This window comes from Staurois parvus, unplaced genomic scaffold, assembly GCF_062004578.1.
Source record: "Staurois parvus isolate SC_StPar_1 unplaced genomic scaffold, SC_StPar_1.0 ptg001436l, whole genome shotgun sequence".
NCBI classification, from domain to species: domain Eukaryota; kingdom Metazoa; phylum Chordata; class Amphibia; order Anura; family Ranidae; genus Staurois; species Staurois parvus.
The window spans coordinates 375,676-402,131 of NW_028319232.1; the positions used below are offsets into that span (position 1 = coordinate 375,676).

At 45.9% G+C, this 26,456-nt stretch overlaps 1 protein-coding gene and 1 long non-coding RNA gene across 2 annotated transcripts in view; one reads left to right on the forward strand and one right to left on the reverse strand.

The window, feature by feature from the left end:
- LOC149435973 (glutamate receptor-interacting protein 2-like) overlaps positions 1–26,456 on the forward strand; it is a gene marked incomplete at its 3' end in the record, with an annotated part of 253,129 nt that overhangs the window by 23,489 nt on the left and 203,184 nt on the right. The gene's annotated exons all lie outside the window — the stretch shown is intronic.
- On the reverse strand, positions 7,835–25,165 carry LOC149435974 (uncharacterized). Its single transcript, XR_016308347.1, has 2 exons — positions 25,110–25,165; positions 7,835–8,196 (listed from the first exon to the last, which is right to left on the reverse strand). It is a non-coding gene; the product is annotated as an uncharacterized LOC149435974 (long non-coding RNA).

Consider the following 26,456-nt stretch of genomic DNA (forward strand, 5'->3'; position numbering starts at 1 on the left):
CTGATACCATTGATGGGGCACTAATCCTCCCACTGATACTAATGATGGGGCATTATTCCTTACACTGACACCAGCAATGGGGCACAATTCTTATACTGACACCAATGATGGGGCAATAATCCCCCCACTGATGCCCATGATTGAGCACTGTTCCTCCCACTGACACCAATGATGGGGCACTATTCCTCCCACTGACACCAATGATGGCACACTATTCCTGCCACTGACACCAATGATGGGGCACTATTCCTCCCACTGACACCAATGATGGGGCACTATTCCTCCCACTGACACCAATGATGGGGCACTATTCCTCCCACTGACACCAATGATGGGGCACTATTCCTCTCACTGACACCAATGATGGGGCACTATTCCTCCCACTGATACCAATGATGGGGCACTATTCCTCCCACTGACACCAATGATGGGGCACTATTCCTCCCACTGATACCAATGATGGGGCACTATTCCTCCCACTGACACCAATGATGGGGCACTATTCCTCCCACTGACACCAATGATGGGGCACTATTCCTCTCACTGACACCAATGATGGGGCACTATTCCTCCCACTGACACCAATGATAGGGCACTATTCCTCTCACTGATACCAATGATGGGGCACTATTCCTCCCACTGACACCAACGATGGGGCACTATTCTTATACTGACACCATCCATGGGGCACTGTTCCTCCCACTGACATCACTAATGCCAAAGATGCACTGTTTGCTCCCTCTGACACCAGGACAATTTCAACTCCCAATGACCATGGTACGGCCCCCGTAAAGTCTGAAGTACAGTAAACTGGTCATTGGATTTGAAAGTTTGGAGACCCCTGTGTTAAAGTAAAATTAAAAGACTCCCTTAAGACAGTCCTAACAAGTCCCAAATCCAGGTACTATGTGATGCATATCCTTCATATAGAAAAATAAAATCTTTCATTCTCCTGACTGACCCAAATTCTCCTTCATTTGTGTCTCACACACTCCTCCTCCCAGACACTGCAGCTCACAGTGGAGGGTCTCAGTAACAGAGGCAGAGCTGTCTGTCCAGAAATCGATAGGTGGAGCTAGGCGTCACCAGGTGCTGATTGACAAGTTACAGGCCTAAAAAATAGCCATGCCCTGAAATATGTTCTCCTCCCAATGTAGTGCAAGTAGGCACAGCCTACATGAGAGTGACAACTTGGCTCTGAATTCAGGAGAAATGAACCATTGTTGTCACACCATCACATAAAGCTGCAATAGGTGGAATTCACTGACACTCAACAGGTATTTGTGGGACTAAGCAGGGGGACCAAGAGAGTTCTATGGTCACAGAATACGCTTTTATCACATCAGCATTGTAATAACAATACAAAACATAGTTATTTCTGATAATCCAGTATAATCTTATTAAAAAATCTCATTTCATGTTAGTGCTGCCTGTCTGGTCTTTCCATAATATCCTGGATTCCCAGCATGCTTTGCAGCTTCTCCTCCATTTCTAAGGACTACATGTCCCATGGTACCTTGCAGCCTGCAAGCAGTGATTCCTATACTCCTGAAACTCCTCCTCCCAGCATCTCTGCAGTTCAGAAGGCGGGCTCTTTGAAATGTGTGACACCTCAGTGCCTACTCCCAGGGCATAGTGACTACGGGTCACAGAATTCAGGGAAGGAAATGTGTAGGATCTTCACAAAGTAAGTTTACAAACTTCAAGGATGTTCAGATAAAAGTAGAACTTCACTCTCGCGGTCAACACTGAATTGTTTTAATCCGTATACTGCTAGCATTGGTAAATATCATATTTATTAGTTTTAAGCTTTTTCTTAAATTTCTTCAGTTGCTTCCTGGTTTCCATGCCTAGGCAAATGATGTCATCAGGGGCGGACTGACAAATCATGGGGCCCCCCCAGGCAATAGGGGATCATGGGGCCCCTGTGTCCTTGCCCAAACTCAAAAAAAGCCTATGAAAAAGGTACCAGGCGCATCTCATGGGGCCCCCTACTGACCCCGGGCCCTCGGGCAGTGCCGAGTTTCCAAATGGTCAGTCCGCCCCTGGATGTCATACATCCCAGGAGTTTTCAGGAGAGGAGGAGGGGTTTCCTTAGCTAAGCACACCCTCCTGCCTGCATTCCTAAGCTGAAGGAAGTCAATTTCACTGCCCTTATCCAAGATGGCCGCAGCCAGAAATGCTATGGGGTGTTTTTCAAAGTGATTTCACAACAAACTAAAGCATAGAGACATGGATGGATGGGGGGGTTGCTTTGAATATTAAAAACGTTTTGAAATGCTTTCCAGTTTTTAGAAATGGTGCCATTTACATCCAGGTGTACAGGTCATTGCTTCTGGGTCACCATAGTGGAGAGCCAACAAAAGCTGATTCTGGCTTTGTTCAGCTGGCACACCGGCTGGTCGTTTGGGTCCCCACCTGGTGATTGTAAAAGCAATGGAGCAGCAAGTTAGCTGCTCTGATTGCTTTTCACAAGAGAGCTGACCGCTGGCTCCAAGAATACAGTACCGGGGTGATGCCTGCAGCTATCACACCAGTATAACCACTGAAAGACTTACATTACACTACGGCACTAAAGAAGGTGGCCGTTGAGTCTACAGTTGCAAGAAAAAGTATGTGAACCCCTTGGGATTACGTGGAGTTTCGCATGAATTGGGCATAAAATGTGCTCTGAACGTCATCTAAGTCACAACAATAGAAGAACACAGTCTGCTGAACATAATACTAACAAACATTAGACGTTGCCATGGTTTAATTACACATAACATGTAAACATTCACAGTGCAGGGAGGAAAAAGTATGTGAACCTTTGGACTTAATAACTGGTTGACCCTCCTTTGGCAGCAATAACCTCAACCAAACATTTCCTGTAGTTGCAGATCAGACCTGCACAACGGTCTGGAGTCATTTTGGACCACTCCTCTTCACAAAACTGTTTCAGTGTAGCAATATTCTTGGGATGTCTGGTGTGAATCGCTCTCTTAAGGTCATGCCACAGCATTTCAATGGGGTTGAGGTCAGGACTCTGACTGGGCCACTCCAGAAGGCGTATTCTGTGCTGTTGCAGCCATTGTTTTGTTGAATTTCTTGTATTCTTTGGGTCATTGTCCTGTTGCATCACCCATCCTCTGCGGAGCTTCAGTTGGCGGACAGATGGTCGTACGTTTTCCTGCAAAATGTCTTGATAAACTCTGGAATTCATTTTCCCATCAATGACAACAATCCGTCCAGGCCCTAAAGCAGCAAAGCAGCCCCAAACCATGATGCTCCCTCCGCCATGTTTCACAGTGGGGATGAGGTTTTGATGTTGGTGTGCTGTGCCTTTTTTTCTCCACACATAGTGTTGTGTGTTCTTCCCAAACAACTCAATCTTGGTGTCATCTGTCCACAGTATATTTTGCCAGTAGTGCTGTGGAACATCCAGGTGCTCTTTTGCAAACTTCAAACGTGCTGCAATATTCTTTTTGGACAGCAATGGCTTCCTCCGTGGTGTCCTCCCATGTACTCCATTCTTGTTTAATGTTTTCCTTATTGTAGATGTGTCAACAAAAATGTTAGCATGTGCCAGAGATTTCTGTAGGTCTTTAGCTGACACTCTGGGATTCTTCTTTACCTCATGCAGCATTCTGCGCTGTGCTCTTGCAGTCATTTTTACAGGACGACCATGCCTAGGGAGAGTAGCAACAGTGCTAAACTTTCTCCATTTGTAGACAGTCTGTCTTACCGTGGACACATGAACATCAAGGCTCAAGGAGATACTTTTGTAACCCTTTCCAGCTTCATGCAAGTCAACAATTCTTGATCGTAGGTCTTCTGAGAGCTCTTTTCTGCGAGGCATGGTTCACATCAGACAGTGCATCTTGAAACCAGTAAACCCAAAACAGGTGTGTGTTTTTTTAAGGGCAGGACAGCTGTCAGCAAAACATCCAATATCATCACACTGATTGGAGTCAAGGTTGGCTCACTCCTGGCTCCAATTAGCTCTGGGAGAAGTCATTAAGCTAGGGCCTCACATACTTTTTCCTCCCTGCACTGTGAATGTTTACATGTTATGTGTAATTAAACCATGGCAACATCTAATGTTTGTGTAGTATTATGTTCAGCAGACTGTGTTCTTCTATTGTTGTGACTTAGATGACGTTCAGAGCACATTTTATGCCCAATTCATGCAAAACTCCACGTAATCCCAAGGGGTTCACATACTTTTTCTTGCAACTGTATATACTGTAATTCCTATAAAATATTCTCTATGGAACAAATTTGTTTCAGTGAAACTTCAGCCCAAACTTTTTTATAGTAAGTTGAATGTGAAAGGGTAAGAACCTCTGTTGCATTTTTACCTCCATCTCCAGGGCAAAGATTGGGGTGAAATCCATAATTTGACAGTTGTCACCCGAATAGAAAGAAAAATTCTGAGCTCAGGCAGCAAAAAAATCATAGGCGGTAACTCTTCCCCAAAGTGAGATTGGGTAAGCATCATACCCAAGTGTCACGTACCTGATAGGAGACTGAAATGACGAGGTCGGCCTCACTTGTGTCACTCGCCCTGACCCCACTGGAGGTGGAACAGAGGGTGTCTAGGGACCGGGGGGACAAGAGCGCCAGTAGATGTTGTTTGCAGCTCTTGCAGATGATGACTTTGGAAGACTGATGAACCTCCGATTCAGGCACAGTAGTAACATGCAGAGCTGGTATGGTAGATCGCCAGGCAGGGGCGGACTGACAACTCATGGGGCCCCCGGGCAATAGGGGATCATGGGGCCCCTGTGTCCTTGTTCAAACTCAAAAATGCCTATTAAAAAAGGTACCAGGGGCATCTCATGGGGCCCCTTACTGACCCCGGGCCCTCGGGCAGTGCCTGAGTTTCCAAATGGTCAGTCCGTCCCTGTCGCCAGGTGTGCACCAGAGCAAAGCAGGAAGCGAGGGTGAGAGACAGGAGCAGTGTCATAGGAATAGCTGGGGTCATCAACAGGCGGACAGCGAGGTACAAAATCAGGAGCAGAGCCGAAGTCAGGAGCAGAGCCGAAGTCAGGAGCAGAGCCGAAGTCAGGAGCAGAGCCGAAGTCAGGAGCAGAGCCAAAGTCAGGAGCAGAGCCAAAGTCAGGAGCAGAGCCAAAGTCAGGAGCAGAGCCAAAGTCAGGAACCAGTATCAAGCAGGAGAGTAATCAGAGTCAGGTCAGGAACAAGCCGGGTCAGCAACAAGGGAATCGCACAGGAACAAGCAGGAAACGGGGAACAGCTGAAGACCAGTCAGCACTCAACATGGGCAGAGACACCCTTTAAATCAGTGGTTCTCAACCTTTCTAATGCCGCGACCCCTTAATACAGTTCCTCATGTTGTGGTGACCCCCAACCATAAAATTATTTTCGTTGCTACTTCATAACTGTAATTTTGCAGTGGGAGGACTAGCGCCCCATCACTGATGTCAGTGGGATGAATAGTGTCCCATCGTTGGTATCAGTGGGAGGAATAGTGCCCCATCATTGGTGTCAGTGGGAGGAATAGTGTCCCATCATTGGTGTCAGTGGGAGGAATAGTGCCCCATCATTGGTGTCAGTGGGAGGAATAGTGCCCCATCATTGGTGTCAGTGGGAGGAATAGTGCCCCATCATTGGTGTCAGTGGGAGGAATAGTGCCCCATCATTGGTGTCAGTGGGAGGAATAGTGTCCCATCATTGGTGTCAGTGGGAGGAATAGTGCATCATCATTGGTATCAGTGGGAGGAATAGTGCCCCGTCATTGGTGTCAGTGGGAGGAATAGTGCCCCGTCATTGGTGTCAGTGGGAGGAATAGTGCCCCGTCATTGGTGTCAGTGGGAGGAATAGTCCCTCATCATTGGCGTCAGTGGGAGGAATAGTGCCCCATCATTGGTGTCAGTGGGAGGAATAGTGCCTCATCATTGGTGTCAGTGGGAGGAATAGTGCCTCATCATTGGTATCAGTGGGAGGAATAGTGTCCCATCATTGGTGTCAGTGGGAGGAATAGTGCCCCATCATTGGTGTCAGTGGAGGGAACAGCGCCCCATCATTAGTATCAGTTGGAGGAATAGTGCCCCATCATTGGTGTCAGTGGAAGGAATAGTGCCCCATCATTGGTATGAGTGGGAGGAATAGTGCCCCATCATTGGTGTCAGTGGAAGGAATAGTGCCCCATCATTGGTATGAGTGGGAGGAATAGTGCCCCATCATTGGTGTCAGTGGGAGGAATAGTGCCCCATCATTGGTATGAGTGGGAGGAATAGTGCCCCATCATTGGTGTCAGTGGGAGGAATAGTGCCCCATCATTGGTATGAGTGGGAGGAATAGTGCCCCATCATTGGTGTCAGTGGAAGGAATAGTGCCCCATCATTGGTATGAGTGGGAGGAATAGTGCCCCATCATTGGTATGAGTGGGAGGAATAGTGCCCCATCATTGGTATCAGTGGGAGGAATAGTGCCCCATCATTGGTATGAGTGGGAGGAATAGTGCCCCATCGTTGGTGTCAGTGGGAGGAATAGTGCCCCATCGTTGGTGTCAGTGGGAGGAATAGTGCCCCATCATTGGTGTCAGTGGGAGGAATAGTGCCCCATCGTTGGCGTTAGTGGGAGGAATAGTGCCCCATCGTTGGCGTTAGTGGGAGGAATAGTGCCCCATCGTTGGCGTTAGTGGGGGGAGGAATAGTGCCCCATCGTTGGTGTCAGTGGGGGGAGGAATAGTGCCCCATCGTTGGCGTTAGTGGGGGGAGGAATAGTGCCCCATCGTTGGCGTTAGTGGGGGGAGGAATAGTGCCCCATCGTTGGTGTCAGTGGGAGGAATAGTGCCCCATCGTTGGCGTTAGTGGGAGGAATAGTGCCCCATCGTTGGCGTTAGTGGGGGGAGGAATAGTGCCCCATCGTTGGTGTCAGTGGGGGGAGGAATAGTGCCCCATCGTTGGTGTCAGTGGGGGGAGGAATAGTGTCCCATCGTTGGTGTCAGTGGGGGGAGGAATAGTGCCCCATCGTTGGTGTCAGTGGGGGGAGGAATAGTGCCCCATCGTTGGTGTCAGTGGGGGGAGGAATAGTGCCCCATCGTTGGTGTCAGTGAGGGGAGGAATACTGTCTCATCGTTGGTGTCAGTGGGGGGAGGAATACTGTCTCATCGTTGGTGTCAGTGGGGGGAGGAATAGTGCCCCATCGTTGGTATTAGTGACACAAATGATGGGGCACTATCCCTTCCACTGACACCAATGATACTTACCTTGCTGACTCCTGCTCCAGCCTGGGCTCTCTCTCTCTCTCTCCCATCTACAACCTGCATACCTGGCTGCAGCAGCAAAATTTGCACTTACCTGTCAGCTGTCTTCCTTCTCTGGCCTCTCTCTTCACTCGTTCCTGCAGCTCCCTCGATCTTCTTCGATCTCCGCGCGCTGCCACTCGGCTCCTCCTCTCCAAGCTCCACCTTCTCGCCGGTGATTGGCCGCCTGTGTGCCTCTCCTGAGCTACAGTTCCGGTGGCCAATCAGCGGCGAGGAGGCGGTGACAGGGGCAGCATATCATCCCGCCCACACATCGCCGGAGACAGCAGCGGTGTCTCGGTTCCTAAGACCATCGGAAATATGTGTTTTCCGATGGTCTTAGGCGACCCCTGGGAAATGGTCGTTCGACCCCCAAAGGGGTCGCGACCCCCAGGTTGAGAACCGCTGCTTTAAATAGTCCGCCTGGCGCCAATCTTCACCATGCTCATGCACACAACCGATCACTCTTCTCCGAACGTTTCTATGCGCATTTGCATTTTTATTCGCAATTCGTCTCACCGGGAATCCCTTACACCAAGTCTTACCGAGCTTGCCATGTAACCTAAGATCAACTCTGATTGGTTAGTTAGTGTGGTTTACTCCACATCATTTCACCATTTACTGTTGATGATAAGAGAAACCTTTATGGGATCAGAGGCTGTGTGATGGGCGGCTGTGGGCCTGGAAGGACTTATGGATGACAGGAAGGTAATAGGAAGTAATGGTTTCTTCATGTTACCGCAGCATACAACACATTGTACTGTCTGTTCAAGTAATCCGAACATATTTCCTCTGGTGATACACAGCCTCAGCGCTTTATTCTTCTCTCTGTCTTCTCATCTGCTTTTATGTTCTGCCGAATCAATGAAGGATCTCAGCCCTATCCAATATACATCCCGCACTCGTGTATTTCCAACGCTCAAATCAATACCGCCGGGAGGCATCTGCCCAAAAAAAAAATTGGGCAAAAGGTGTTATTGAAAACTTTTATATGGCTCAATAGCTATTTTTTCTTGTTCCTGATTATTTGATGTGAGTAGAATTTTATATATAAAAAGGAGAAAGAAGCCTGAAAAGAGAAACATATTTCAGCCACCACATCTAGGGACTAGTAGGGTGCTATATATTACATTTTAGGTCTTGGGTTTAACCACTTGCTGACTGATGATCACATATAAATATCCTGTCAGCAAGTGGTTATTGCAGCTTCAGCCATGATGTTGGTACCAACTGGGCCATTTTACCGTACTTTTACAGCACTGGGGAGGGCCACACCATGTTTGCTCTCACAGGGATGCACAGGTGTTCTGTGAATGTCCTCGTGCTGGAAAAACACCCCTGCTGGAGTAGATAGTAGTCCAAAACACCAGTGCAACCAGGGGCGGACTGACAACTCATGGGGCCCCTGGGCAATAAGGGAACATGGGGCCCCTGTGTCCTTGCCCACACTCAAAGCACACCCAAAAAAGCCTATAAAAAGGTACCAGGGGGATTTCATGGGGCCCTCTACTGACCCTGGGCCCTCGGCAGTGCCTGAGTGCTCGAATGGTCAGTCCACCCCTGGGTGCAACTAACCTACCCTATACAGCCTTGTGGTAAATAGCAAAATCAATAAAAGTAACCCACACATGTGAACAAGAGGAGAGGAACTATGCCCACCATAAGTTCACAATGATTCCCAAAAAACCATGGAGCCATTTTGTTGGATCTCACTGCCTGCTTGCGTCTCTGTTGAAACTGGGAGAAGGGGTGGGTGGAAGGGGAGGCTGATCTGAGCGCAATAGTTTATTGTAGAGATGGGGGGCACCTTCCTTCTATTTCTGACAGGAGTAGTGACAGTGGCAGTGATTTTGACAAGAGGGTGACTACTGGGCATAGGATCCCCTAAGCTGGCACATTATGAACTGGGGAAGGGGGTGGGGAGGGTGTAGTTTGGCATCTTTGCCGAGGGTGCTTGATGACCTTGTCCTGGCACTGGTCCTTGTGTTTGCAGCCATTCAGTTTTTGGGTTCCTCTCATTGACTGGCCACTGAGAGAGGGTACCGTAGTTCACATCTTACCAGTGGAGCCCCACCTCAAACCTGATAAGTGTCATGACCAGGGGCGGACTGACAACTCATGGGGCCCCCGGGCAATAGGGAGTCATGGGGCCCCTGTGTCCTTGCCCAAACTCAAAATAGCCTATGAAAAAGGTACCAGGGGCATCTCATGAGGCCCCCTACTGACCCTGGGCCCTGAGTTTCCAAATGGTCAGCCCGCCCCTGGTCATGACAAGTGTCAGTGAGTCTAGTCCATGTACAGTTGTGGTTGAATATTGACCTTTTATTCAGAAACGTTCTTTTATCTATATCAGGCCAGTTTACTGTCCTTCAGACTTTAGGGGGGCCAGACTGTGGCCTTTGAGAGTAGAAAAAGTAGAAAGTATGCCTCAGTGTTTGATTTTATACACCTGTGGCCATGGAGGTGATTGGAATACCTGAATCCAATCATTTGGAGGGCTGGCCCAATACGTTTGGCAATATAGTGTATATATAATCCCTTCCATGGACACAGGTGTATACAATCAAGCCCCTAGGCATGCAGACTGCTTCTACAAACATTGGTGAAAGAATGGGTCACTCTCAGGAGCTCAGTGACTCCAAGCGTGGTCCCGTGATAGGTGGCCACCTGGGCAATAAGTCCATCCGTGACATTTCCTGGCTACTAAATATTCCATGCTCAACTGTTAGTGGGATTATAACAAAGTGGAAGCAACTGGGAACAACAGCCACTCAGCCACCATGTGGTAGGCCACGTAAAATGACAGTGTATATGCAGGGGCGTATTTACCACAAGGCAAACTAGGCATTTGCCTAGGGCAGCATTTTTCAGGGGGGCAGCGCCGGGACACACGCAGCATGGGGACCAGGTGGGATCTGAAAGAGGCTGCGGGCTGCTTGATGGTGTATACAGTGCCTGGCTCTTGTTCCCAGGGATGTCCGAAGCTGTGAAGGTGAGTGTCTTCTGTCTTGCCGGGGTGGGGTTGCCAGTGTATGGGGGGTGTTGGTAATGGAAGGCTCTCTTTGGTGGGGATGGGGGATGGGGTGTTGTTGGTCAATGTCAGGGTCTCTTTGTGGGGGAGGGAGATGTTGGTCGGTGTCAGGGTCTCTCCAGGAAAGGTGGGGGAGCTGATTTTTTTGTTGCCTAGGGCATCATGAAACCTAAATACACCACTGTGTATATGTCCTTTGTGGATTTGGTAATGACCACCCTTTTAAAAATTTTTTACAATGTTCCAACTAATTATTTCCCCATTGATGAAAAAACATATTGACGAGCACACATTTTATCCCTTTAACCTCAAACTGTGCAATCGATACAAAGAGGAACCTCTAAGTCATTTCCCGAGCTGCAGATCCTGAGAAAGCTTGCCGGGTTTCCACGGCTGGCACAGAATACACGTATTTCATCTTTGGAGTGGGCGTTTTGCCGCAGTTATGTGGGTGACACAGGAATCCTCAAACTACCTGGTGTCAAAAAACAATACAGCAATCTTCAGTGTGAGGAGACTGCCTGCAATCTTCCTGGACAGGGCTGGAGAACTCAATGGCCTACTTAAGCAAAGCAGCTCAAAGAGTGATGATTCTGAAAGGTGGCCTGTGGCACGGGTGTCCGAGGGGTTCGTAGGCAAAAGACCAACAACTTTTGACAATACTGCAGAAATGTCTTTGAATGCCGCAGCCTGCCTTAGGGAATTTACTGGTTTCTCAATTGTGCCGTCCAATGTAGACACAGGCCAACCTCGGAAATCCACCAAGTAATGCTTTCTGAGGGCATCTAAATAGGGACAAGATGTTAATGGTGGAGGTAGCCGCGGAGCAGATTGATGGCTTTTTAAAAACCCAACTTCAGGCTAAATCTTTGAGAAAGTGTTCAGTAATGACGTCCTTTGTATTGTATTCATAACACGATTTTGTGTAAAGCCCATATCTGCCATGCAGTTTTTTTCTTTGTAAATCAAAATGGCATTAGAATATAGTGGTAAAAGACTCGATCTGGAGCTAATCATTCAGGCTGTGTTTGCCATCATATTTTCATCATCCTGGAATACCTGTATATGCCATCAATCACAATCTACCTGTCAATTACAGCCATGTGAGGGATATTATGAGCCAACCATGCTGCCAGCTACTGACCTCAGAACAGGGAGGCAGTGTGAATGCAGAGTCTAATGTGTCACATGACAGAGCCAGGGGGGACCTGGGAAGCTCCATTCACTCCACTAGACAGTGCAACTGAGTCTGATGAGCTAATGTTTACAGAGGGAGGGAGGAATTTGGGTTCACTACTAAACTCTGAACTCTGTGTTACTCACTACTGACCCTTGCACTCTGCGTTACTTGCTGCTGACCTCTGTTTTACTTACTATTGACCCCAGAACTCTACATTACTGCTAACCTCTGATTGCTGCGTTACTAAATCCTGACCTCTGCACTCCACATTACCACTGACCTCTGATTTCTGCGTTATTAAATCCTGACCTCTGCACTCCACATTACCACTGACCTCTGATTTCTGCGTTACTAAATCCTGACCTCTGCACTCCACATTACCACTGACCTCTGATTTCTGCGTTACTAAATCCTGACCTCTGCACTCCACATTACCACTGACCTCTGATTTCTACGTTACTAGATCCTCACCTCTGCACTGCACATTACCACTGACCTCTGATTTCTACGTTACTAGATCCTGACCTCTGCACTCCACATTACCACTGACCTCTGATTTCTACGTTACTAGATCCTGACCTCTGCACTCCACATTACCACTGTCCTCTGATTTCTGCGTTACTAAATCCTGACCTCTGCACTCCACATTACCACTGTCCTCTGATTTCTGCGTTACTAAATCCTGACCTCTGCACTCCACATTACCACTGACCTCTGATTTCTGCGTTATTAAATCCTGACCTCTGCACTCCACATTACCACTGACCTCTGATTTCTGCGTTATTAAATCCTGACCTCTGCATTCCACATTACCACTGACCTCTGATTTCTGCGTTACTAAATCCTGACCTCTGCACTCCACATTACCACTGTCCTCTGATTTCTGCGTTACTAAATCCTGACCTCTGCACTCCACATTACCACTGACCTCTGATTTCTGCGTTACTAAACCCTGACCTCTGCACTCCACATTACCACTGACCTCTGATTTCTGCGTTACTAGATCCCGACCTCTGCACTCCACATTACCACTGACCTCTGATTTCTACGTTACTAGATCCTGACCTCTGCACTCCACATTACCACTGACCTCTGATTTCTGCGTTACTAGATCCTGACCTCTGCACTCCACATTACCACTGACCTCTGATTTCTGCGTTACTAGATCCTGACCTCTGCACTCCACATTACCACTGACCTCTGATTTCTGCGTTACTAGATCCTGACCTCTGCACTCCACATTACCACTGACCTCTGATTTCTGCGTTACTAAATCCTGACCTCTGCACTCCACATTACCACTGACCTCTGATTTCTGCGTTACTAAATCCTGACCTCTGCACTCCACATTACTACTGACCTCTGATTTCTGCATTACTAGATCCTGACCTCTGCACTCCACATTACCACTGACCTCTGATTTCTGCATTACTAGATCCTGACCTCTGCACTCCACATTACCACTGTCCTCTGATTTCTGCGTTACTAAATCCTGACCTCTGCACTCCACATTACCACTGTCCTCTGATTTCTGCGTTACTAAATCCTGACCTCTGCACTCCACATTACCACTGACCTCTGATTTCTGCGTTATTAAATCCTGACCTCTGCACTCCACATTACCACTGACCTCTGATTTCTGCGTTATTAAATCCTGACCTCTGCATTCCACATTACCACTGACCTCTGATTTCTGCGTTACTAAATCCTGACCTCTGCACTCCACATTACCACTGTCCTCTGATTTCTGCGTTACTAAATCCTGACCTCTGCACTCCACATTACCACTGACCTCTGATTTCTGCGTTACTAAACCCTGACCTCTGCACTCCACATTACCACTGACCTCTGATTTCTGCGTTACTAAATCCTGACCTCTGCACTCCACAGTACCACTGACCTCTGATTTCTGCGTTACTAAATCCTGACCTCTGCACTCCACATTACCACTGACCTCTGATTTCTGCGTTACTAAATCCTGACCTCTGCACTCCACATTACCACTGACCTCTGATTTCTGCATTACTAAATCCTGACCTCTGCACTCCACATTACCACTGACCTCTGATTTCTGCGTTATTAAATCCTGACCTCTGCACTCCACATTACCACTGACCTCTGATTTCTACGTTACTAAATCCTGACCTCTGCACTCCACATTACCACTGACCTCTGATTTCTGCGTTATTAAATCCTGACCTCTGCACTCCACAGTACCACTGACCTCTGATTTCTGCGTTACTAGATCTTGACCTCTGCACTCCACATTACCACTGACCTCTGATTTCTGCGTTACTAGATCCTGACCTCTGCACTCCACATTACCACTGACCTCTGATTTCTGCATTATTAGATCCTGACCCCTGCACTCCACATTACCACTGACCTCTGATTTCTGCATTACTAGATCCTGACCCCTGCTCTCTATGTTACATACTACTCACCTCCGAATTGTACATTACTTAAAGTGGAGCTCCACCCAAAAGGAACCCGAATTGGACAGGTAGCTGCTCCCACTTCCAGTCCGATTGCCTATTCTAAAGGCTGAAAGTTTTTTTCATCCTAATGCATTCTGTGCACAGAAATACGGACATAATCAGACCGCTAGGGAGGCTACAACATGCTGTACATCCTAGTCATTTTTGATCTCTTCCATGTTATTCAGGTAGATCTTCATCTCTGCCTAGCCCTGCTGTATATGATTTGCTTGCAGAGCCTCCTAGCTTGTGCAAAACAGAATACCCAGAATTCCCTTGGTGAAGCAAATCGTTCATTGGTAAATTTACAGCGCTGTCTCCATAAAAGTGCAAAGGAATCAAGTGTGTGTAATAGCCAATATGCAAATCTCTCAATTTACAGGCAATATTAGGCATTGGGAAGCCTGTTTTTGCTAAGAAGCAGTAAAATAATTGAGGTATCTCTGTATTTATGGCCTGCTTGGGGCTGCTTTTTAAAAGGAAACCCTGACAGCTCTTAAAAGGCTTTAAATTATGTTAAATATTGGAAATGGGGTGTTACTATATTAGATGTTTAGACGTGAGGCACAGGCAATCTAAGCAGCATCTCGGGACCCTACTGCCACTTAGAAGGCCCTGAAGAAGACCTGAAACAAATACATTTGGTGTATCTTTTAGAGGACGCTAGAGGCCTCCCTAGACAGGAAGATAATGGAGATTCTGATTTAAAAGCAACTAGATCTTTTGCCTGGTGGACTACTCATGGTTTCACCCATGTGCACCATTTTTTGATCTTTTGTGCCTTCCCTGATTAGGTCGACATTGCAGGAATACCATAAAGCTCCTGGGGCAGAGTGTTATCATTACCTCCAGCTTAGAGTTTGGATCGTGACCCTCATAGGGAACTTGGAATTTTGTATTCAAAATCAATTTCTGAGCATGTCTGCTTGCATTATCTGGGATCTCCCAGTCTTGTATCCACCCTCAATGCTCTTGCGCCCCACACCTCTCTGTCCAGAAATGGACCTCAAAGTGAAATTTCTCCCCTAAAAGGAAGTTTTGGTGATCCTCCTCCTTCCCCCTCTTCTTCCCCTTTTAGAACTTTTTTTTTTGTGGGGGGGGGGGGGGGGGGAGTGGGTACCAAGTTTTGTTCAGGTAACCACTCCCACTTTTGCTGGACCTGCCTAGTTGATCCCAGCGGAGGTTCTCCCCTTCCTGCCCGCGGCTTGTTGGGACTTATCACAGGTCTCAGGAGGCTGCGGGACCATTCACACCGTGTAATGCGGCTCACGCATGCAAAGTGGGGAGCCAGCTATGAAGCTGCAAGGAATCACAACTGGCTTCCCACAGTCATCATGGCGGCACCAGGGAACTGAAGACCGGTGCAGATCCAGCCCGGACAGTGGATCCCTAGACTGCTAAGTGTCTCTTAATTTATATAGTATTTGCAGCTGCTGGATTTTAATCTTTTCAAAAACAACTGAAGATCCTTTTCAATAACCTCCTAGAACCAGAGGACTGGAGCAAAATCTGGTCCAGGAAAGCAAAATATTCCTTCAATATGACTATTTTTGAAGCAGCTTACATGCTTCTGTTTTGGTGGTATTGGATACCTGTGAGAAAAGTTCACACGGTTCAGGTCAACAGCAAAAAGGGATTTCAGAGACTTCGGTCAAAATGGTGATGTATTACATTTTTGGTAGTCCTGCCCAAAGCTGCTCAGGCTGCTATAATGTTTGGCCTCCTCCCAACCTTGTTTCATATAGTAGTCCAATGGGTGGCCCTTCAGACGATTCTTGGACTTGTTTCTTCTCAACAGAAATTGGCCACTTATTTGTTCCTGGCCGCCAAACAGACAACAGCTTAAGCCTGGAAGAAGTCTAATGATCAGTTGCAAGGTGTTATGGAACACACCAATATGAAGTATGGGAAGTAAGGCTTCATTACAGCTTCCCATCTTTAAACTCTTCTAGTCTGAGCTATCCATAGCCCTTTACTGTGTTCTCAAGACCGAGACGAAAGGGGAGGCATTTCATGTGCCTTCTTTACTTAACCCCCCTGGCGGTATTCCCGAGTGTAGCTCGGGGTAAAGTTTCAGCTCCAAAAGCGGTAACCCCCCCGAGCTACACTCGGGAATACACTGCAGCGTTGCTCCGGGATCTGTTCCTCACTTACCTTGTCCTGCGCTCCCGCGATGTCCCCCCTGCAGTGTCCCCGGTAAGGTCCTCCGGCCGATGCCGGCATCTGTCTTCTGGATTCCGTTCCCTGCGACGTCGGGACGTACGGGGGACGGAATTAAAAAATGTGAAAAAGTGTTATTCACTAAATTCACTAAAATCACATCGTATAACATTCCTGTATCAAACCATTTCACATACATTTTGTCCCGAGTGCTTTGTCCGGCGCCCTGCCTGCATTTTTACTGTTTTTTCTGCCTGGAAACTGAGAAACGTCCATGGCGTCCAAAAAGCGTCCCTTTAGGTCAGACGCGGTTTTAGAGCGGCTAGAGAACAGCGATAGTAAATCAGAACCACTTGCAGAATTGAGTGATAATGATTGGTGGGGGAAATTCCTCATCAGACACTGAAAACGATTCTGCGACTGAGCTCAGCGATGTGCGAACTTGGCGCTCTATTTCACATTTCAGTGTTTTTGGTTTGATTATATTATTGAATTAAATTATTATATTATTTTTATGATTATTTATTAAATTATAATTTATGATTTCGTGTTTCAAATTTTAACATCCCCGGGATGTTTACTAGACTCTTGTTCGGACAGATTTCAGTGAGTTATTCCTAAAAATTACAGGCCTGCAATAAAAAAAACTACATATTTCCATGCAAAAAAATGTACCGCTTGAGCACAGAAATACTGACATAATCAGACCGCTAGGGAGGCTACCTTATACCCTTGATATTTGGCTGCAGATGAATTTCAATCCATGTATGTGCAGGCTGGTTGCGCAGAACTCAAATTACCGCTCGATTTCTGAAAACAAAAAACAACCTGTCGGCTTTTTCCCAAATGATCAGTGCCGCTGGCTATAGCTGGCAACACTGATCAATGTGTTCTGACAGCTGGGCAGTCTCCCCACTGTCAGAATACAAAGCCACAGTGATTCCCCCATGCACCTCAAACATGTGGATGGAGAAATTGAAACATTTTTTTTTTGTTCAACACGCTGGAAGAATGAAAAAAAAAAATTATTCATGTATGGCCATCATTGGGGTTGATTTTGTTTATGAATAAAGCATTTGATCACCATATCAGTGCTGGCATAGTGATCACATGGCTTGGTTATTGAACAAAGCCATGCAATTTTTTTCAATCTCAGTCTACTTTCACCCCGCCCCTTGCAAAAATGTGGTAAAAAGCAGATGCGTTTTTGCCTTCTTTTTACGGTGTTTTGCACCTGTGAAAAAAAGGACGTGACTCAAAAACGCATCTGTGGGTGCACTTTTGCCACGTTTCTGATGTGCTTTTCATTCATTTCAACGAGGAGGTGCGTTTTTTTGCTTGTTTTTTTTTTTTTTAACCGCACAAAATGACAGCAAGCGGGACTTTGAAAAATGCATGGAACCCGCAACTGACCAGTGTGAAGAGTTCCATAGCATTTAATGGTCATGTGTTTTTATTCTGCTTTTTTTCAAACGCAAAAACAGAAGAAGAATGGATCAGTGTGAAAGCAGCCTCATTTCTTCTATGCAGTCTGCTTGAAAATATGTGAAGCCAATGCCTACCAAACTGATAATTTTCAAATATATGAAAGTCAGAAAGTATACTCAACTTACCTTTTAGTTTTCTATAATCTATTACAGCTAAATCAGGGGTGGACTGACCATTTGGAAACTCGGGCACTGCCCGAGGGCCCGGGGTCATTAGGGGGCCCCATGAGATGCCCCTGGTACCTTTTTCATAGGCTATTTTGAGTTTGAGCAAGGACACAGGGGCCCCATGATCCCCTATTGCCCGGGGGCCCCATGAGTTGTAAGTCCGCCCCTGAGCTAAATACAGAAGACCACTCACACTGTTTTTGGTCTAGGCAGCGCACCCTCGTTAGATGCTTGAATGTTGTGCAACCTCCCTCCTATGCTTCTGTGTGTGTGTGCGGGGGAGGGGGGGTAATCACACAGAGAATGATGCTGGTTCCAGGGAACACAACGGCTGCATGTTACAACCTCAAATTTAGAGTCATTGAGGAGAGGAAGACACCAGAGGCTACCAAGATGCAGAAGATAAAAGAATTAGGGTAAAAATTAGGAAAACTCAGAGCAGGGGCGGACTGACAACTCATGGGGCCCCCGGGCAATAGAAGATCATGGGGCCCCTGTGTCCTTGCCCAAACGCAAAAAAAGCCTATGAAAAAGGTACCAGGGGCATCTCATGGGGCCCCTACTGACCTCGAGCCCTCGGTGAGTGCCCAAGTTTCCAAATGGTCAGTCCGCCCCTGACTCAGAGGATAGTCCTGCTGTCAGCTTAAATGTAAAACTTTCATTCCTAACCCCACGTTCACACCTAAGCAGGGGCGGACTGGCCATTTGGAACCTCGGCACTGAGGGCCCGGGGTCAGTAGGGGGCCCTATGAGATGCCCCTGGTACCTTTTTCATAGACTTTTTTGAGTTTGGCCAAGGACACAGGGGCCCCATGATCCCCTCTTGCCCGGGGGCCCCATGAGTTGTCAGTCCGCCCCTGCACCTAAACGTTTTCTGCAGCATTTTGCAGAGACGCAGTACAGTCCATTTAACATGATTTCCTATGGGACATGCATTTTCACCCGGTGCGGTTTTTGGTCTTTGAGTGCAAAACGTTGCGTTTTTGTTTCTATAGACTTCAATGAAAACGCTGCAGAAAAGCATGTATTGCGTTTTTGCTGCGTTTTAAATCTGCCTAGCAACAAGTAAAAAAAAAAAAGCAAAACGCATAAAAAATTGCAGCAAAACAGCATCACAATCGCAAGTGCAAACGCAATGCAGAAATGGCTCGAACGCAACCTGCATAGGTAGGAACCTAGCCTGAGTGTACTTTTTACTGCTGATCTCCATGCAGATCTAAAAAAATGCAACTTTGTATTCAGTACTACATCATTAAATGTTTTGTTTTATGCAAGCAGTGCGATTATCTAAATTTTACATGGCATCAACCTTATGTAAAAGAAGAGCTCAGGATTGGAGAGGGAGAAACTTCTACTTTTCCTTTCACTGTCCAGTCACAGGCTGGGGGAGGGACAAGGCCTGTAGAAGTTACTAAACAGAGAAGAGAAAAATCAGGTCTTCCCCTGTCAGACAGGGCTGTGCTGTGTGGAAGAACGGTGTAAATCTCAGAACTGGATGTGCATAAATACAAATCCTTTGAAAGATAAAAGATCTACCATTTCTGCATTATATATATATATATATATACATATACATATACACACACAGTGGGGATCGAAAGTTTAAGCACCCCAGCTAAAAATTTGTATTAATGTGCATAAAGGAGCCAAGGAAAGATGGAAAAATCTCCAAAAGGCATCAAATTACAGATTAGACATTCTTATAATATGTCAACGAAAGTTAGATTTTATTTCCATCATTTACACTTTCAAAATAACAGAAAACAAAAAATGGCGTCTGCAAAAGTTTGGGCCCCCTGCAGAGTTAATATCTTGTACTGCCCCCTTTGGCAAGTATCACAGCTTGTAAACGCTTTTTGTAGCCAGCCAAGAGTCTTTCAGTTCTTGTTTGAGGTATCTTTGCTCATTCTTCCTTACAAAAGTCTTCCAGTTCTTTGAGATTTCTGGGCTGTCTGTCACACACGGCTCTTTTAAGGTCTATCCATAGATTTTCAGTGATGTTGAGGTCAGGAGATTGTGAAGGCCATGGCAAAACCTTCAGTTTACGCCTCTTGATGTAATCCCCCGTGGATTTCGAGGTGTGTTTAGGATCATTATCCATTTGTAGAAGCCATCCTCTCTTTAACTTCAGCTTTTTCACAGATGGCATCAAGTTACCATCCAAAATTTGCTGACATTTTATTGAATGCATTTTTCCTTCTACTCGTGAGATGTTCCCTGTGCCACTGGCTGCAACACAACCCCAAAGCATGATTGATCCAACCCCATGTTTAACAGTTGGACAGAGGTTCTTGTCATTAAATTCTGTGCCCCTTCTTCTCCAAACGTACCTTTGCTCATTCCGGCCAAAAAGTTAAATTTTAACCTCATCGGTCCACAGAACTTGTTTCCAAAATGCATCAGGCTTGTCTATATGTTCATTTGCAAAGTTGATTTTTGTGGTGAGGACGTAGAAGAGGTTTTCTTCTGATGACTCTTCCATGAAGACCAGATTTGTACAAGTATCTCTTTATAGTGGAATAGTGACCACAACTCCAGTGTCTGCCAGATCTTTCTGGAGGGATCGTGCAGTCAAACGTGGGTTTTGAATTGTTTTTCTCACAATCCTGCGAGCTGTTCTGTCTGATATTTTTCTTGGTCTTCCAGATCTTGCTTTAACTTCCACTGTTCCTGATGACTGCCATTTCTTAATTACATTCCGAACAGAGGATATTGACATCTGAAAACGCTTTGCTATCTTCTTATAGCCTTCTCCAGCTTTGTGAGCGTCAACTATTTTCAGTTTCTGTCACGGTGTAAGGTCAGGTTCAGAGACCAGTTGCTATAGCAGTAAAAGGCTTACCTGGAACCAGCAGGATAGGTACACCAGCGGATCCCCCTGGGAATGACGCAGGCTCACCTGAGGTGCGGGGTCTAAGTATTAACCGGTATTCACCAGAGCTCCTAATGGTGGAGATGGATTGGGCTGCGTGTTAATACCAGGTCGCAGATCTCAGGATCACCCCACCAGGGAATGAGCAGACTGGGAACCAATAGCGGATCAACAGGTTAGGGATCAGACGAAAGCAGAGTCGGTCACAAGCCAAGGGTCGGTCACAAATGGTAGCAGATCAATCGTAGTCAGGAACAAGCCAAAGGTCAGTAGCGGAGGTGTAGACAGCAGCAGGAACAGTAGCAGGATATTGGCTGGAAAGGCACAATAATCTGGCAAGGAGGAAGTCCAAGGACATGGCTTATATAGGAAGTTCATGGGAGGAGCAAGGAGTTCAAGGTTCAAGAGCAAACAAGGCACAAGGCAGGATTATCCAATAGATGAGGCAAAGTGTTGTCCAGCATCCTAGGTAGCTCAGTGAGTAGAGTTACTGCCTGACACAGTAGAAGTCCCAGGTTCAAGTCCAGGCCCTGACAGTTTCAGTTTTCTAGACAACTGCTTAGAAGAACCCATGGTGCTGATTGTTGGGGCAAGGTCAGATGAGTCTGGGCATTTAAAACCTTTGAGATTGACATCACCTGGTCTTCCCAGACGATGATTGAGAACAATCCATGACACTGGCAGGTCTCAGCTTGGCAAAGGGGGCAGTCCATGCTATAAATTCTGCAGGGTGCCCAAACTTTTGCAGACGCCATTTTTTTGTTTTCTGTTATTTTGAAAGTGTAAATGCTGGAAATAAAATCTAACTTTTGTTGACATATTATAAGAATGTCTAATCTGCAATTTGATGCCTTTTGGAGATTTTTCCATCTTTCCTTGGCTTCTTTATACACATTAATACAAATTTTTAGCTGGGGTGCCCAAACTTTCGATCCCCACTGTATATATATCCTAGATTGTAAGCTCCCAGGATCAGGGCCCTCCTATCCCTCTTGTATTGAACTGTATTTTTGCTGTATTGTCTCCCGTTATATTGTAAAGTGCTGCTGGCGCGATATAAATCCTGTATAATAATAATATATATATCTATATATATATAGCTGTTTGCCCAGAGTTCAGTTTGAGCCTGGGTTCGTATATATGTGGTACAATACATCACATGTGATTCGCACAGGAACCGAACTGCATTCCTATACAAATCACATGCGATTTGTGCGCGGTGCAATCGAAGCTGTACATTTTGTATGGCTCTAATCGCACCCGCACCAAAAAGGTGCAGGACCCTTTTTTTGGTCCGCACTAAAATGGGATCACACGGGTATTCACACCTATGCGATCCGATTCTACACATCGCACCGCGTTTTGCAGACCGATTTTGGGGTGTTGATAACTTAAAGCGGAGCTCCACTCACCCTGTCAAAAAATAAAAGTCAGCAGCTACAAAAACTGTAGCTGCTGACTTTTAAAAACAGCCACTTACCTGTCCCTCGGTCCCGTGGTATGTCCCCCGCAGCCCGTTTCACCGGCCGTCCTGTATTCCAGGAGGTCGACATCTTCAGTGTGGGCACCCGGCTGCGACTGCTTGCGGCTTCACAGCCGGGTACCCACTGCGCATGCGCGAGTAGCGCTGCGCTTCCTGAATGGCCCCGTCGTCTTCTGGGTCCTGTCATGTGTCCCAAAAGACTACAGGGAGGGAGGACACCTTCCATTTCCGATATCCTAGGCCAGTGGTCGGCAAGCCGCGGCTCTTTACAAACTTAAATGCGGCTCTTCTGTGTGCCGGGCGCCCGCTCCCCTCCCTCCTCTCGGGCGGCCGCCCCAAAAGTCAGGACTCTGCAGCTGTCAGGATGTAGGCGGGGCAGCGTGACGAACTCCTCTCCTCTCACAGTCCGCCCTGAACACCAGAACGGCGCGGGAACACGGCGAGAAGAACGCGCGGAGCAAAGGTAAGTGAATTGACACAGGGGGGACTTGGGGACTTAATATGGGGGATGAATTACTATATGGGGGATGAATTACTATGGGGGATGAATTACTATATGGGGGATAAATTACTATATGGGGGATGAATTACTATATGGGGGATGAATTACTATAGGGGGGATGAATTACTATAGGGGGGATGAATTACTATGGGGGATGAATTACTATGGGGATGAATTACTATATGGGGGATGAATTACTATAGGGGGGATGAATTACTATAGGGGGGATGAATTACTATAGGGGGGATGAATTACTATGGGGGGATGAATTACTATATGGGGGATGAATTACTATATGGGGGATGAATTACTATATGGGGGATGAATTACTATGGGGATGAATTACTATATGGGGATAAATTACTATATGGGGGATGAATTACTATATGGGGGATGAATTACTATAGGGGGGATGAATTACTATAGGGGGGATGAATTACTATAGGGGGGATGAATTACTATATGGGGGATGAATTACTATGGGGGATGAATTACTATATGGGGGATGAATTACTATGGGGATGAATTACTATATGGGGGATGAATTACTATAGGGGGGATGAATTACTATAGGGGGGATGAATTACTATATGGGGGATGAATTACTATGGGGGATGAATTACTATATGGGGGATGAATTACTATGGGGATGAATTACTATATGGGGGATAAATTACTATATGGGGGATGAATTACTATAGGTGGGATGAATTACTATAGGGGGGATGAATTACTATAGGGGGGATGAATTACTATAGGGGGGATGAATTACTATGGGGGGATGAATTACTATATGGGGGATGAATTACTATGGGGGATGAATTACTATATGGGGGATGAATTACTATGGGGATGAATTACTATAGGGGGGATGAATTACTATAGGGGGGATGAATTACTATGGGGGGATGAATTACTATATGGGGGATGAATTACTATGGGGGATGAATTACTATATGGGGGATGAATTACTATGGGGATGAATTACTATAGGGGGGATGAATTACTATAGGGGGGATGAATTACTATATGGGTAATGAATTACTATGGGGGATGAATTACTATAGGGGGGATGAATTACTATAGGGGGATGAATTACTATATGGGGGATGTATTACTATGGGGGATGAATTACTATATGGGGGATGAATTACTATAGGGGGGATGAATTACTATGGGGGATGAATTACTATATGGGGGATGAATTACTATGGGGGATGAATTACTATAGGGGGGATGAATTACTATATGGGGGATAAATTACTATATGGGGGATGAATTACTATATGGGGGATGAATTACTATATGGGGGATGAATTACTATGGGGGATGAATTACTATGGGGGATGAATTACTATGGGGGATGAATTACTATATGGGGGATGTATTTTCAGTTTTAAAAATGTGGCTCTCAAAATAAATTTCAATCGTGGTTTTGGCGAGATTTGGCTCAGTTGAAAAAAAGGTTGCCCACCACTGTCCTAGGCGATCGGACCGGATGTGGGAGCGGGTACCTGTCAAATTTGGGTACCCGCCCCCCACCCCGCCCCCAAAGGTGCCAATCCTTAATGGGGAGCGGGGGAGCAGTCCTTAAAGCGGAACTTCCCCTTTTGGGTGGAGGTCTGCTTTAACATACACACCCGCAGCGGTTCGTATGAACGGGGTGTAATTCTGATGCGGTGTATAATTCTCACAGAAAATGCTGCAAATTCTGGACAGCATCAGTGTGAACCCGGGCTTACGTATAAAGCTAGCTCTGCTGCTGCTTTTCTGTGCATATAGAGCAGCAAAAGTGTCAAATATACCTCTGCTGATAGGCAGCACTTCCTGTACTAGATCTACCCCCAGGAGGGGAGGGTTGGGGGCATGCTGGAACTTGCACTTCTCTAGCATCTATAAACTTTCCAGCTATCACAATGCCACCCCTAATTACAAATTCTGCTACATATGTACGGCAATTCATGCATACTGCAGTTGATTTTTTCCTGGCTGTGATTGTAACGAGGCAGAAGGAGGGTTAATGACCCTGTGCTATTATCATGAAGAATTCCGCTATGAAGCCAAGGAGCAAATAAGCATCCTATTAATATTAATGGGGATTTTATTATCTGCTGGACAGGGACACAAGGATCCGTCATAAGATAGCTGAAAGAAGCAGAGATCTCTACATGGAGCTGAGCTGCGGCTCACACATCCTCTCATTCCCCCCGGCTCGCTGGCTCTCCTGTCTCTTCTATGTCTCTGCATTAGTTGCTTCTGCCATATTTCTGCATATTGCCTCTCCGCTTCTATCTTTTTTTCTTTTTTGCATTCTCTTCAATCCCTCCTGGTCATTTCTACCGTCCTCACTCTATACCTTCCTGCTTTTCACCCCCTTTGCTTCTCTTAGTCTTTTATTATCTTTCTCCCTTTTCTAAGCCCGTTTCTTTTAGTGTTCCTTTCCTTGTTTTTCTTATAATTTCTTTTTTTCTCATCCTCTCCTCCCTCCCATTTTTACCTGGTTCTGTCTATTTCGTTATTGCAGTCATTGCCTCTTCCTTCCTTCGGTGCTCCCTCCCCTTCTTTCCTTTTCTCTCCTCCTTCCTATTTCCTCTTTCTTCTTATTCAGTATTTCTTTCTGTTCCATCTACTTTCCTTTTCCCTCTTTCATCCTATTTTGTCTTCCTTTCTATATCCTCCTCCTAACTTCCCTTCCCTCTTTCCCCCTATTCTCTCTTTATTCCTGTTTCCTTTTACTTCCCTTTTTTATCTATTCCCTCGTCCCTCCTATATCATCTTCTTCCTTTCTATTTCTTCTTCATACTTATTACCCCTTGCTATCTATTCTGTTATCCTTCCCTATTTTCCATTTTTCTTCCACTTTTTATCTTTCCTGTTCCCTCTTCCTTCTTATTCTTTCTTCCTTGCTATTCAGTCTTTCTTTCCATTCCATCTTTCTTTCTGTTTCCTTTTTATTCTTTTTGTTTCTTCCTACCTTTTTCCTTTTCCTACCTATTTCCTTTTTCTTCTTATTCCCTCTTCCTTCTCTTTCCCTCTTTCTTCCTTCCCTTTTCTTCTTTCTGCCTATTTCCTCTTCCTTCCCTTTCATTCTTTTCCCTCTTTCTTCCTGTTTCTTCTTCCTTCCCTTTCCCTCTTTCTTCTAATTTCTTCTTCCTTCCCTTTCTCTTTCTTCCCTTTCCCTCTCTCTTCCAATTTCTTCTCTTTCTCTTCCTTACCTTTCCCTCTTACTTCCTATTTCATCTTCCTTCTCTTTCTCTTTCCTTTCTGCCCTTTCCCTCTCTTTGTTTCTTTCCTTCCTTCCCCTCTTTCTTCCTATTCCTTTCCTTTTTCTCTTTCTTCCTTCCCTTTCCTTCTTTTCTTCCTATTTCCTCTTCCTGCCTTTTCTCTTCTTCTTCTTCCTTCCCTTTCCTCCTGTTTTATCTTCCTTCCCTTTCCCTCTTTCTTTCCTATTTTATCTTTCTTCCTATTTCCTCTGCATTCCCTTTCTTTCTTTCTTCCTCCTCTTCCTTCCTATTTCTTCTTCCTTCCCCTCTTTCTTCCTGATTTGTCTTCCTTTCTTCCTTCCCTTTCCCTCTTTCTTCCTATTTTCTCTTCCTTCCTATTTCCTTTCTTTTTTCTTTCCCCTATTACTCTTTATTTCTTCTGCATCCCTCTTCCTTTCTATTCCTGTTCTTTTCCATTTTCCTCCCTATATCACCTTTCTTCCTAATTGTACTTTTTTTTCCCTATATCCTCTTCTTATTTCCCCTTCCTGCCATTCTTGGTGTCTTCCTTCTTCCCCTTCTGCCTTTCTATTTCCTCTTCTTTCTACTCCCTCTTTCTGTTGTCATCTTCTGCTCTCTTT